General features: G+C 40.0%; 1 long non-coding RNA gene across 2 annotated transcripts in view; it reads right to left on the minus strand.

The window, feature by feature from the left end:
• Positions 1 to 559: 559 nt before the first annotated feature.
• LOC142430693 (uncharacterized) overlaps positions 560 to 13818 on the minus strand; it is a 56172-nt gene continuing 42913 nt past the window's right edge. For both annotated transcript variants that reach the window (XR_012780648.1, XR_012780647.1), the window contains one exon: positions 560 to 1099. This is a non-coding gene — a long non-coding RNA (uncharacterized LOC142430693). The remainder of the gene's footprint in view (positions 1100 to 13818) is intronic.

Genomic DNA, 13818 nt, shown 5'->3' on the forward strand with positions numbered 1-13818 from the left:
TTGATAAAGTATAAATTATTATTATTTTCATATCTTACACTGATCGCTGTCTCACTTCTCCCAGTTTCTTTCCCCCTCCTCTCTGCACCTTCGCCCTGCCTTCCTGGTATCGACCTCCCATTTCTGTTCCTGAGAGGCTCATCTGATCTGGATTCCATCTGTCCTGAGCTCTTATCTGTACCTGTGTACATGCTCCGACCTAGCCCCTAGTAGAAGGCAGGTTTGGGGTCATGATAGTGGGGGGTGAGGAAGTCTCAAGGAACTAGAGCAGTGGTTCTCAACCTTCCTAATGCCGCAACCCTTTAATACAGTTCCTCATGTAAGTAGTGACCCCCAAGTATAAAATTATTTTTGTTGCTATTTCATAACTCTAATATTGCTACTGTTATGAATCTTAATGTAAATATCTGATATGCAGAATGTATTTTCATTGTTAAAAATTGAACATAATTAAAGCATAGTAATGAATCATGAAAACAATATGTAAATATATATTGTGAAATATTTATTTCTAATTACAAATAAATGAAATTTTATCTTGAAGCATGGTGTAGCATGGGCAATAGTCTTAATATAACAATAATAAACTACATTGCTACATTTTGCGACAGTATGTATAAAAAGTCCATGTCAGTGAGAAGATTGAGATAGCTTCTCTCACCAGATCAGAAATTTTCGGGGCAGTCTTTTTGCAAGCGCACAAGAAGATTATCTTCCACAAGTCTACTTCTGTATTTAGACTTGATACACAACACGCTGGAAAACCCTGTTTCACAAAGATATGGTGTTGGAAATGGAAGAAGAAGGCACAACCCAGTCTCAGACAGACAGGATATGACTGCAAACACATGATCCAGAATTTTGTAACTGGCATTGTAGAGAAATCAGTTCTCGCTGCATCACTGTTAATTAAGTTCAAGGAACTCCTCTTGTGCTGCCTCAGGAACATCTTCAACTGACTGTGAATGGCTTCTGGCAGGTGCAGACGGGGCGGCAGGTAGATTTGGAAAGATTGATGAATCTCTTCTGCAGGCATGTGCAGGTGTTCTTTCACAGAAACTATCATCGGAATCCTTTTGTCTGGTTCAATGTCATGTTCCTCAAAGAAAGCAGATAAGGTAGGCAACATGTCAATTTTATTTTCATCCAATTTTTTTCCCCAAAGCTGAAGTTTCATTTAGAATGACTGGATCTTTTCAGACAAATTGAAGCATGCTGCATTGGTCCTTGCAGTGATAAACTTAACTCATTCAAGATGGCAACCAAGTAAGCTACTTTCTGCAGTTCACTTTTATCGCTAAAAGTGCCTTGAACTGCGGTCTTGCTTTCTGATTAAAAAACGTTTTGAGAAGAGAGAGTGGAGCACATCGTGGCTCACTAGGCCTGGAGGATGATATCCCGCTCTGAACAGCCAATGCACAGAGTGGACCATGTGGCTGATCCCACTATGAGGCACGCCGTCCCTTGCTGGCCCAGGGCTCTAAGGGGGACAACACTGGAGACTCAGTGTTGGGATGGGCCCAGACTGACCCGGTGACACCGAGTCAAATCACTAAAGGTATGCGGCAGAGCAACTGTGGGAGCAAAGCAGGGAGCCCCTGAGGGAGTACAAAGGACAGACTCTGATGCCAGAGCATGGCACCCCATCAGACCTGACTGAAGGACACACCTAGAGATCAAAAATCAGACCTTAATCTATTTACAGGGTTTTCTTTCTTTTTAAGACTTTTTTCTTTTAATTAATTTATTCTTCTATGGGTCATTGGTTTTCTTTTTTGTTGTCATTGCTGTGTTCTCATTCATTGTCTATCTTGCTATGGCTTGATTTTTGGTGCATATTATTATCTTTACAGATCTATCTAGATAAGATAGGCTGGATGAATAGTCTGGAGGAGAAAACAACGGGACCAATGGTTCCAGGGGGACACGGGAGAAGTGGGTGCGGGGGTAAGGAGGTGGTGCTGACCAACCCAGGGACAGGGGAGCAATAAGTGATCCAAAATCAGTGACAAGGAGGATGTGAGGGGCCTGGTAGGGATTCAGCTGCAAGGGCAATGTAACCAAGAAAAATTAATGAAACCCAAATGAAGGCTGAGCATGATAGTGGGACAAGAGGAAAGTAAAAGGAAATAGAGGAAAGAACTAGGTGACAAAGGATATTTATAGAGGTCTAAATACAGGCATGTACATATGTAAATATATGTATATAGGAGGGGGGAAATAGATCTTTGTGCATGTATTTATAGGTTTAGTATTAAGGCAGCAGATGGACATTGGGCCTCCACTCAAGTACTTACCCAATGCAAGAACACATTGTTTTATTAAATTGGCATTCCATGATACACACCTTCCTGACATGATTGCTGAAGAAAAATGTGTGCATAAGCAAATGTGGTGAAGAAAGCTGATGGTGCCTGGCTATCAAAAGATATAGCATCTGGGGTTTTAAAGGCTCGAAGATAAACAAGCAGCCATCTACCTGAGAAGCATCAAAGCCCACATGGAAGAAGCACACCAGCCTATCTGAGCATGAGGTATAGAAGAGACCAGTTATCAGACATCAAAGAACTAAAAATCATATCAGTGGGTTTCCACCTTCCCGATATGATCACTGAAGAAAAACGTGTGCATAAGCAAATGTGGTGAAGAAAGCTGATGGTGTCCAGCTATCAAACGATATAGTGTCTGGGGTCTTAAAGGCTTGAAGATAAAGTAGTGGCCATCTATCTCAGAAGCAACAAAGCCCACAGGGAAGAAGCACACCATCCAGTGTGACCACGAGCTGTTGAAGGGATCAGGTATCAAGCATCAAAAAAACAAAAAATTGTATCATTGTAAATGTGGGTGAGTGCACAGTGGAGACTCAAAGCCCATTGGTAGGCAACTGGACATCACCTTACTGAAGGGTTGTGGGGAGGAGATGAGCCAGTCAGGGTGCAGGGTAGCAGTGATGAAACATATAACTTTCCTCTAGTTCTTAAATGATTCCTCGCCCCCACTATCATGATCCCAATTCTACCTTACAAATCCGGCTATAACAGAGGATGTACATTTCTACAGATAGCAACTGGAAACACAGGGAATCCAGGACAGATGACTCCTTCAGGACCAGTGGTGAGAGAGACAATGGCTGGAGGGAATGTGGGGTGGAAAGGGGAACCGATTACAAGAATCTACATACAGACTCCTCCCTGGGGGATGGACAGCAGAGAAGAGGGTGGGGGAAGACGTTGGACAGTGTAATATATGACAAAATAATAATAATTGATGAATTATGAAGGGTTCATGAGGGAGCAGGGAGGGAGGAGGGGGGAAATGAGGAGCTGATATTAAGGGCTCAAGTAGAAGGCAAATGTTTTGAGAATGATGATGGCAACAAATATACATATGTGCTTGACACAATGGATGGATGTATGGATTGTGATAAGAATTGTATGAGCCCCCAATAAAATGATTTTAAAACAATGTTTTGAGTTTATCACAAAGCTCAAAAACATGTTTTAAAACTTCTCTCAACAACCATCTCACTTCAGTATGAAATAGCAGAGCATTATTTGGCGCATCCAATTCCTTGCACAGTTAAAAAATAGTTGCCTGTTTAAAGTGCTCGCCTTTACAAAACTGACAGAACTTATGATGTTTCTCATCACTTCTTATGACTCTTGTGGCAGCGTCTTCAATGCTAATATTTGCCGATGAATCATACAGTGAGTTCCGATGACTTTTGGTGACTCATTCAGTACCAAACGTTGAATGAGCTGACAGATCGACATCCTAGCATAGCTGGAGTACCATCTGTGCAAATACCACAAATCTTTCCCCAAGAGATCTTACGCTCTTTTAGAAATGAACCAACTGTGTCAAATACATTACATGCAGTAGTTGTCGTTTCAAGAGGTTTGCAAAAAAGAAACTCATCTTTAAAGTCGCCAGCATTAATATACCTCACGTAAACCAGTAACTGTGAACAGTTTGCAACATCTGCAGATTCATCAAGCTGGATGCTAAATATTGGAAGTGGAGTAGATTTAATTTCTTGGATTACCTGATCAAGAATATCAGCAGACATGTCAACTATCCTTCTGCGGACAGTGTCGTTAGATAAGGAAAGTGCACTCAATTTTGTACCAAATTCATCTCTGATCATAACTTGAACAATGTCTTTGGCCACTGGCAACAGTAAATCCTCAGCAACGGTGTGAGGTTTCATAGCTCTGGCGATTCTGAGTGCCATCAACTATGAAGCTTCAACAGCTGCTACATTTTCTTTGTGGTACTTGCCATCAGTGTCGAGTTTGGATTTCTTAAGTCCATCAGCTTCGCTTCTAAAATAGTTGGTATCCTTGATGGCAAAGCTCAGATGCTTGCTATTAAAATGGTGTTTTAGTTTGTTCAGCTTCATTGATTCAGCTGATAGAAGGTTACAACAAATAACACATTGCAGTTTCCCAATTCCTGCGCTAATTATTGAGGTAAAACCATACTGTAAAAAATCTTCACTGGATGTACACTAGTACAGATAGGAACTGGAAACACAGGGAATCCAGGATGGATGATCCCTTCAGGGCCAGTGGTGAGAGTGGCGATACTGGAAGGGTGTAGGGAGGATGGGGTGGAAAGGGAGAACAGATTTAAGGATCTACATATAACCTCCTCCCTGGGGGACAGAGAACAGAAAAGTGGGTGAAGGGAAATGTCAGACAGTAGCAAGATATGACAAAATAATAATTTATAAATTATCAAGGGTTCATGAGGGAGTGGGGAAGGAGGGGAAAATGAGGAACTGGTGTCAGAAGCTTAAGTGGAGAGCAAATGTTTTGAGAATGATGAGGGTAATGAATGTACAAATGTGCTTTATGCAATTGATGTATGTATGGATAGTGATAAGAGTTGTATGACCCCCTAATAAAATGATTTTTAAAAATCCTCACTATATTTTATTTTCTTAATGTTCTTCTCTACACAATCCATTGTCATGGGATGGTTTGCTACTGAAAATAATATATAACAATAGCTTTAATAATACAAAAGATGATAAATGGCATAGTTCAGTCAATACAGTTCATTAAAGTTTCCTATGATATACCATTGTGTTTTTTTCTTACATACCTGTTACTATCACAAGGGGGGAGTATTCACATCAATCACAGCTGAATATAAAAAGATCAATCAGCATCCAGATTAAGTTCCCATGGTACAGATATATACATATTTTTGCAGTAATTGATGATTTTACAGTACATGATTTTACATTTACCCAGTAATTAGAATTCACAAAATGTTGTTTTACCTCCAATACTGCTGCTTTCAACACAGTAGCTACTTTTAACAAAGTAGCTGCTTCAACACAGCAACTGCTCTCTACGCATGTGCGACTGGTCCGCATAAGTACATTATGGCACCAACCCTGTCACAGACTCCTGTATTTGTACAGGGTGTATGTGATAGGGTTGGCGTGACAATGTCAACACACCAGGTACTCATATGTGGACGTATCTGCATTTGGGTGAACCTGCCTGGACACGGATACAGATGTGGTGTCTTAGTTCCTAAGTTGCTGAGGTTTTCTCAGGAAAGAGTGTTGAATTTTATTGAACTTTTTCTGTATCACGGATAAGATTATATTGTTTTTCACATTTGTTTTACTTATGTGGTTATTACATTGGCTTTCTAATGTTCAAGTACCTTTGAGTAATAAAGTATAAATGAGTATCAAACTCATTTGATAATTGCATACTTTTTCATATACAGCTAAATCTGCCGGCTACAGTATTATTGAAAATGTTGCTTTTATAAATCTTTGTTTATAAGGGATACTAGTCTATAATTCTCTTTTGTGTGTCTTCTTTGTCTGGGTATAAAGAATTGTGCTGGCTCAATAGCAAGAGTTCTATGAAGAGATTAAGTAGGACTGGTATCAGCTCTTCTCTGAAATGTTTCACAGAATTCTCCACTGCAGCCATCTGGTCCTGAGCTTTTTTGCTTAGTTGTTGGCAGATATTTTTATGACATTTCCTCCTTTCTTTTGCAATGAGTTTGTTTAAATTTTCTGCCTATGTTCTTATTTGAGGAGCCCTGATGGCATAGTGGTTATGTAATGGGCTGCTAACCTTCAGGTCAGCAGTTTGAAGCCACCAGCCACTCCTGACAATAGAGGCTTTCTACTCCTATAAAGAGCTACAGACTCAAACCCCCAGGGGCAGTTCTACCCTGTGCTATAGGTTCACTATGAGTTGAAATAGATTTGATGGCAGCGAGTTTGGGTTTGATTTGGTGCTTGCTTGAGTAGATAATATGTTTCGAGAAATTTATCCAGTTCATCTAGGTTTTCAATTTTTCTGGACTATAATTTTTTCATAGTAGTCAGCTCTGATCTTCTCTAACAGAGATTTGTTGTAATCCTGAAAGTTTCATTTTAAAATTTGATTATTTGCCTCTTAGTTATTTGTTTTTCTTCTAGTATTAGTTGAACCAGTGGTTTCTCTACTTATTGATCCCTTCAAAGAAATACTTTCTGGTTTAGTTGATTCTTCCTAGTGTTTTTTTTTTTCATTTGTGTTTTTCCTCCCGTTTCATTTACTTCTGCTGCTCCTATAAACAGGTATAGTCTTGGGGACCCTCAGGGGCAGTTCTATCCTTTCCTGGAAGATCACTATGAGTCAGAATCAACGTGATGGCAGTGAATTTTTTTCTCTTCCTTTTCTATTTGTCCCAATTGTTGGTTTATGATAATTACTGTGGATTGTTTCTACTTAATGTGGGCACTTATTGCTTCAATTTCCCTGCTGTTCACTGCTAGCTTCATAACATTACAGCCAAAGAAGACACTTTCTATGATTTCACTCTTCTAAAATCCGTTGAGGCTTGTTTTATGTACTAGCACGTGGTATGTTCTGGAAAATGGCCCATGAATAGAGAGAAAGTATCCCACAACCCAGCAAAATGACCATAGTGTTAGAATGATTCATTTTGAATTTTTTATGTCATCAGTATTCTTCTATTATCTGAAATGTTTTTTAAAATAAGTAAATAGGTTTCTTTTTAACTCTTGACTAATTATCTACCCTAAACTCTTCTAAGTTTGTCTGAATATTATCACCTGTTACCTATGTGTAGAAAGTCATAAAATATTTCTTTAATGTTTGAAAGTTTTTTTCCCCTTTGATAACAGATTTGATAAATAATGTGCTTGTCTTTTTAAAATGGATTGTCTTTATTTCTTTGTAAAAGAGAAAATATTTGAAAATGAAATTTTAGTTTTCAAATATTTCTTTGATTCTAAAAGAAAGCTCTGGTTAAAAGAATTTGGGGAAAATGAATATATTTATTTTACTGCATAATTAAATGGTTTCTGTCATAATTAGTTATAAATTGAAATCGGAGATAGCTGTCTTCTGACCAAATAGAGAAATACTATTGTATTTAATATTCCAAAAATGTTATATTTCTCCGTTGAAAGTGACAGGCAAGAAACTTAGGGGGAAAGATTATCCCCAAAAGGCGCACCAATCAGCAAGGAAGAGCTAGCCAAGCCCATAAAGAAAAGAGATCTTCCAAAGAGATCAGGCACATGCTAGCTATGGTAAAAGACATGTGCAGTAAAGACCAGTTATGTTATACACACACTTCGTTATGCCCACCAAAAAACTGAACGTGCTCAATAGAGAACGGTTGACACATGTTCACTAAGAACCCACCAACAAACACAACCACACCCTCTGATGGACGTGGGAGACCAGTCTGGGAGGGAGGGTTGAAAAGATCAAGAATTTTACAAGCACGTGCCTTTTCCACATTTTTTGGTCATGGTCATTCTTGTCCGGGAATTCTTACTATTAAAAAGTTTGCTTTCATTCATAAAAACGGATTTTCATTTACTATCATGTTTCTGCCCTGTGTATTCTTTTTGTACTGAGAAGCAAGAGTAGAACGAAAGTATCCCATAACCAAGCAAAATGACCATAGTCTTAGAATTATTCATTTTGAATTTTGGTATGTCATCAGTATTCCTCTATTATCTGAAATGTTTCTTTTTAAATAAGCAAATAGGGTTTTTTTTTAACCTTTGACTAATCATCATACCTACTAGGAATGCTTCACATTTTAGAGCCTGCTAATCCAAATGATAATTTTCCCTTCTTGGAATTTTTCCTATTATGTAAATCAATGCATTTCTGAAGAGCTATTTTGGTCAAAATGCATAGAGCTGTCCAAGAAACCTAGTCTTTGAGGAAATGAAGAAGGCTCACAAATATCATGCTGGTCATCGAATGCAAAGGAACAAACAATATAAAGGAGCAGGAACCAGAGAAGATAGGTGACATCGTAGAACAGACTTTTCAATTTGGAAGTGAGTGCAACACTATCAGTTTACAAATGAAATAACTGAGGTTCATTGAGGTCCAGTAATTTGACCAAAGTCTTAGAATTAGTGACACTTTTAAGAATATACCAAAGCAGCCTGACTCTAATCTTTAGGCATTTCCCCTGATTATGACAACCGGCAAGAGAGATTTTTCTAAGGGGATCTAATTATAGGGCCAATATAGGCTGGCCTGGCAAACTTTTTCCTCTAAGAAGAGGCAAATAGTAAGTATTTTAGGTCTGGTGGGTCACAGAAAGTCTCTGTTTATATTTCCCTCCCTTTGGGGGACTTTAAATTATTAGGTTTGAGCTCCAGTCGGCCAAATGTCAACTTTGACCTCTAATTCAAGAGTTGGCCAATTCCTGTTACCATTGACTCCATTAGAGTTGAGTTTAGCTTTCGAGTTTGCTTACAAGCCACAGACTACTGGCCAATAATAAAGTTTCTATTGGCCATGGGAAAATAATAATGATGTATTAAGCTAATTTAATTTAATTTAAAGGATTACTTTTTATTCTGAACTCATGTTCTACTTTGGAGGAGAAAGAAGCATTATTTCTTTTCTGAAATAATGATTCTATAGACAATAATACTGTTTTGTATGGTCTTTCTTAGTTTAAAAAATGCCTTTATTAAAAAATATATGCTTTATTGTTCCTTAAAATGTCCATGTCTACAGACTCAAAAAGAGTGTTTTGGGTACTCACTGTGCCCAATTAGGACATTTTAGGTCCTTAGAATGTATCCAACTGACACTCGCAATTCAGCACAATATAGATCTTAATACGAGAGTTGTTGTCAAGTTGACTCTCATGAATGGTGACTCCCCATACAGCAAAACTGAACACCCTCATCCTGACCCCTTGGCCCGGATAAGCCCATGTTGATGGGATCTCTCTTGCCATTGGGCTATTGTTATGGCATATTCCTGTGTCAAGGATACTTTTGCATCTACAGCTGGCTCTGTTATGAGGAAAGGCCGGTCATATAAAACTTCACAGGGGCTTACACACGTAGGGTCCCGTGGGGTAATTCTGAGACGTAACAGGGCTACTGGCAGTGCATCTTTCCATTTCATCTGAGTCTATTGCGCCCATTTCTGATGGTTCATTATAGGTGCTGGTTGGAGATAATAGGTTATTCCTGTGTTGAGCTACTGCTTGGAGTCTGAAGAAGGAGGTTAGGAGAGAGTAGACAGCACCAAGTAGGAAAAATGTCCTGGCCTACCTGGCAACATCCACGTACCACAAGGGTCCCAGAGCAGTGGCAGCAAACTTTTGCTGCCGGGCAGTCCAGCTGGGCGGCTTCAGTCCAGTCAGCAGTTGCAGACTCACCTCTTGGGTTTTCCCCATAGGACAGAGCGCCGCCAGTGGCCAGTTTGTTTACAACAATAGCATGGTCCTCAGGGAGGCCTATTTCTGCTAGGGCAATCCTTGCCCAGTGACCCAAACACCAACACCATGGGACTTTTTATCCTGTGCAGGGGTCTTTGGAACGTGGGAGGCAGGAGATGGGCACTGATTAGCCATGGAGGCCAGTACCTGCGCATGCCTAGCATCTTTCCTTCTCTCCTCCTTCTGAGCCTCTTGCTCTCTGTCCCTATTCTAAAAGGTAGCATTGGCAACAGCAACCGTCTCTTCTAGAGTAGCTCCTCCAGACTCTTGCACTAACTTCTGGAGTTTCTTCCAAATGTCCGTTGTAGCCTGTGTGAGACATTTGTCTTTTAGTGTGTGAAATTTTTCTTCGTATAAATTTGTCTTTTAGTATGATTTGCCCTTCATTTACGTCTAAATCTACCGTGGTGTGCTTATCCAGGGCTTCTCTCAGCTGTTACAAGAAGCTTATGGGACTTTCATTAGGCTCTGGGTGAATGCCTGTTACTTTAGTGTACTTAATGGCCTTTTGCTGCCCTGACTTTAGTGTACTTTTGACACACACTAGAAAATGTTCCTATGCCCACCTGTCAGTGGGATCATTATAATCCCAGGTGGGGTCAGTTGGGGCACAGCTGTTTCTCCTATTAGATACCTATCATGCATTACACGTAAACTATCTGCAAATTTCTTGGCGTCCTTTAGTACTTGCTCTTTCTCAAAGTCTGTCATAGGCCAGGGTGAGGTGCTGAAAGGTATCCATCTACTGTTCTGGATGGTTTGAGTAGCAGGCTAGGTTACTTTTAATCTGCTTGAGTTCAATTAGGCTGAAAGGCTCATGAACCATCAGAGAACAAAATTCCCCAGCTGTCTCTACCAAAGGTAGAATTTTGTTGAGGCCCTCTTCCATCTCAGGTTCCATAATCATGAGTATTGTCTGTGAAGTCTGTGTGGCCATTGCGATGAATTATTGAACCCAGCAGGGAAGTAGGGTCACAGGAGAACAGTTGCTGTCACAATTGAAAAAAAATGGTTGGAGGGTGGAGGCATGTCTTGGCCTCATAAGAATTAACCTTGGGTTGATGTTGAGTTTGATTCTCCTTCCCTTTTGTGAAGTCAGAGGAAGTCAGAAATACCCCCCATGGCCCCACCCCTGACATTTTTACATTAGTATGCGCAGGTTGTTGTGTTTTAAGAGACATGGAGATGTATTGCTTCTCCCACCTGAAAAAGCAAGAGTTGTGGAAAATTTGAGTTCTGAGATTTCTCTAACACATTTGCAACTGACTGAAAACTCCTTTAAGCATTACTCTAGGCAAAAATCATTCTACCGAAACTCTGCCCAAGCCTAAAACACTGTTTCACACTTGCACATGTCCAAGAAGCGAACCTTTGTTCAACATGATCATAACAAGAACAACAAGACCCTCAAGGTTTTCTCTTTGTGCCCAACCCTTGATACCATTTCTTGGCATCCTGACATTTCTAAGGCTCCAACCGTATGAGCGCTAAGTGGCATAACACAGACACTGGGAAAGGGTGCCAGAGAACGTTGTGCCTGCCCACTAACATTTATTTTTATAACGGTGATGTTTCATTTTAATCATTACATTTCTACATAGGGCTACGTCTCAGGGACTTTGTGACATTTTTCACTTTAACATTCATCCCTGGGCAGAAACACCAGCCTTGAGAGCACACAGGTTCTGGTGCTATCTGTGAAATTCAAACACCAAGAGAAAGGACCTTCTGATTTCATACTGAAAAAAAAATTAATACTGGGATAAAATGCTGCATTTGATCATCAGTAGTTAATTATACTTCTTGGAAGCATTAAATATGTGGACTGCATGCTGAAAATAACATGCGATTTTGGGGGTGGAGTTGGTCTAATGAAAACCAGAAAAGCATCCTCTTTTCATATTATATATTGACTGGTGTAGAACTAGCATATATGAAAAGTGTAAAAGTCTGGCTCTCTGCCTCAGGAATTTTGTGTAGCGAGTTCCAGAATTTGCCAGCATTTACCATCTGCCATCATCCCTACATCTCTAGTCTACTGGGTTTGGAGACTTATTTTTCTAGTTTCTGTAAGTGTTTATTAATAGTAATTTTATTAATATAAGATTACTATTGAACATTCAGATATGACATTAATCTTAACGTCTCACTCTTGTTAACAAACAGAAACCAAAAAGCAGCTCACTGAGGAGGTATCACTCAGTTATCACCGAGGCATCCCTAGCTCATGCTCTCCCTCGATTACGCTCGCCATGCACTTGACTCACAGTGCTCAAATGCACATAGCCGCTTTTCAGAAGTGCGGTGGGAATTTCAATGACTAAAAGAGGACAACCAAATGTGTAGTTTTATTCTTCAGTTTCAGGTTTATGACGATGTGTATCTAACATTACTGACAATTAAATGCCATGCTTTTGTATTTAATTTCACCCTGCTTTTTCCATCCTTTGTTACCATATCTGTGTTAGACTGGGTTGTCTAGAGAACCAAACCAGTGACACTCATCTATAGATAAGGAAGAATGTTAGCTCAAGCAGTAATTTTACATCAATAAGACATCGCAGTCCAGCCCAGCTCAAGTCCGTAAGTCTACTGCTAGCCAGAGTCCTCTTCAAACTCACGTAGGTGCAGCCTATGACCCAGAAAGATGAAGTGGGATGCGCAGAGATTGCAGAGTCATGTGGATTCAGCCAGTGGAAACATGGCAGGGCACTGACGGGTCAGGTGGCCCACATGAGCCACCGTTGGAGGCAGATACAGAGTCCAGGGAAGCAGGAAGGTGAAAAAGCCGAGACCTTACTTATGTAACAATGAAACCAGGACCAGGATATATATATATATATATATATATATATATATATATATATATATGGCACAATTCAATCGATAGCACTCATCATTTTGCAAAATAATGTTAGCAAGGAGCTAGAATTAGCCATAGCCTTGAGAATCACAACAGGCTAGCTCTCTGACTTCAGCCCCCTCTCCCTCAGACCCATCTCCTCATGCTTTCACCTTATTATGCAAAGAGTCCATGCCAGGATGGCTCTGCCCCAGGACAGAAGCAAAAGGAGAGCTAACAATGTCATGCCAAATGTACGCAGTTTGATTCCGCCTTGTGGAATGGAAAGCATAAGGACTCACAATTTCAATCAAGAATTGGATGTGATTTTGAGAAGCCCACTGTTGTCTGTTAGAATCTACATGTTCAGTGAGTGCACCTCGTCCCCTTTAAGTCCACTGAATTCAGACCTAAGGCTAGTGATCCTTGAAGTAAACAAGAGCCTGACAGATTTAAGTTGCTGGTATTATCCCAGGTACCAAAGTCATCCATTAAACATACACAATTTACAAACACAGCATTTTGCTGAATGCAAATATAGTAACTGCATCCATATCACATTGGATCTCTTCTTAGCCAGTCTTTGAAGAAATGCTTGTCTTTTTTTTTAACATGAAAAGCTTTTTAAAAAATCTACTTTCTTAGTTTGAATAGTGTTTTGGCTATTGCTATTATAAAGCAAACAACTTTACTGAGGTATAATTCACATAATTTAAAATCTGCCTTCGAAGCGCACCATCATTAAAACAGTGGTTTTAGAATATTCGCAGAGTTGTGCGACTATCAGATCCCTGGGTGGCACACGGGGTTCCAAACTCTCTACTGACTTATAGGTTGGCAGTTCCACAGAGGCAAAGCTTGGGGATCTGAATCTGTAAAGATCATCCTCCAGAGACCGGATGGAGCCAGTTCTCCTCTGTAACACAGAGTCTCCACGAGGTGGGCCAGGCTCAACAGGAATGGGTGTGGTTTTGAAGGTGGTGTGACTTGTCACTGTTAACTAATTTCGGAATGCTTCTATCACTCCAAAAAGAACCCTCCTTAGCTGTCACTCCCCTGTCTCCTCAGCTCCTGGCAATGACTACTGTAATTTCAGTCTCGATGGGTTTACCTGTTCTGGACATGCCATTTGCAGTGCAGTGGATTACTTAATAATGACTCAGCCTACTAATCCACTGTCATGAAGTTGGTCCAAGTAACCCTACAGAGCTGAGTAG

Source organism: Tenrec ecaudatus, chromosome 17 (assembly GCF_050624435.1).
Source record: "Tenrec ecaudatus isolate mTenEca1 chromosome 17, mTenEca1.hap1, whole genome shotgun sequence".
Taxonomy (NCBI): domain Eukaryota; kingdom Metazoa; phylum Chordata; class Mammalia; order Afrosoricida; family Tenrecidae; genus Tenrec; species Tenrec ecaudatus.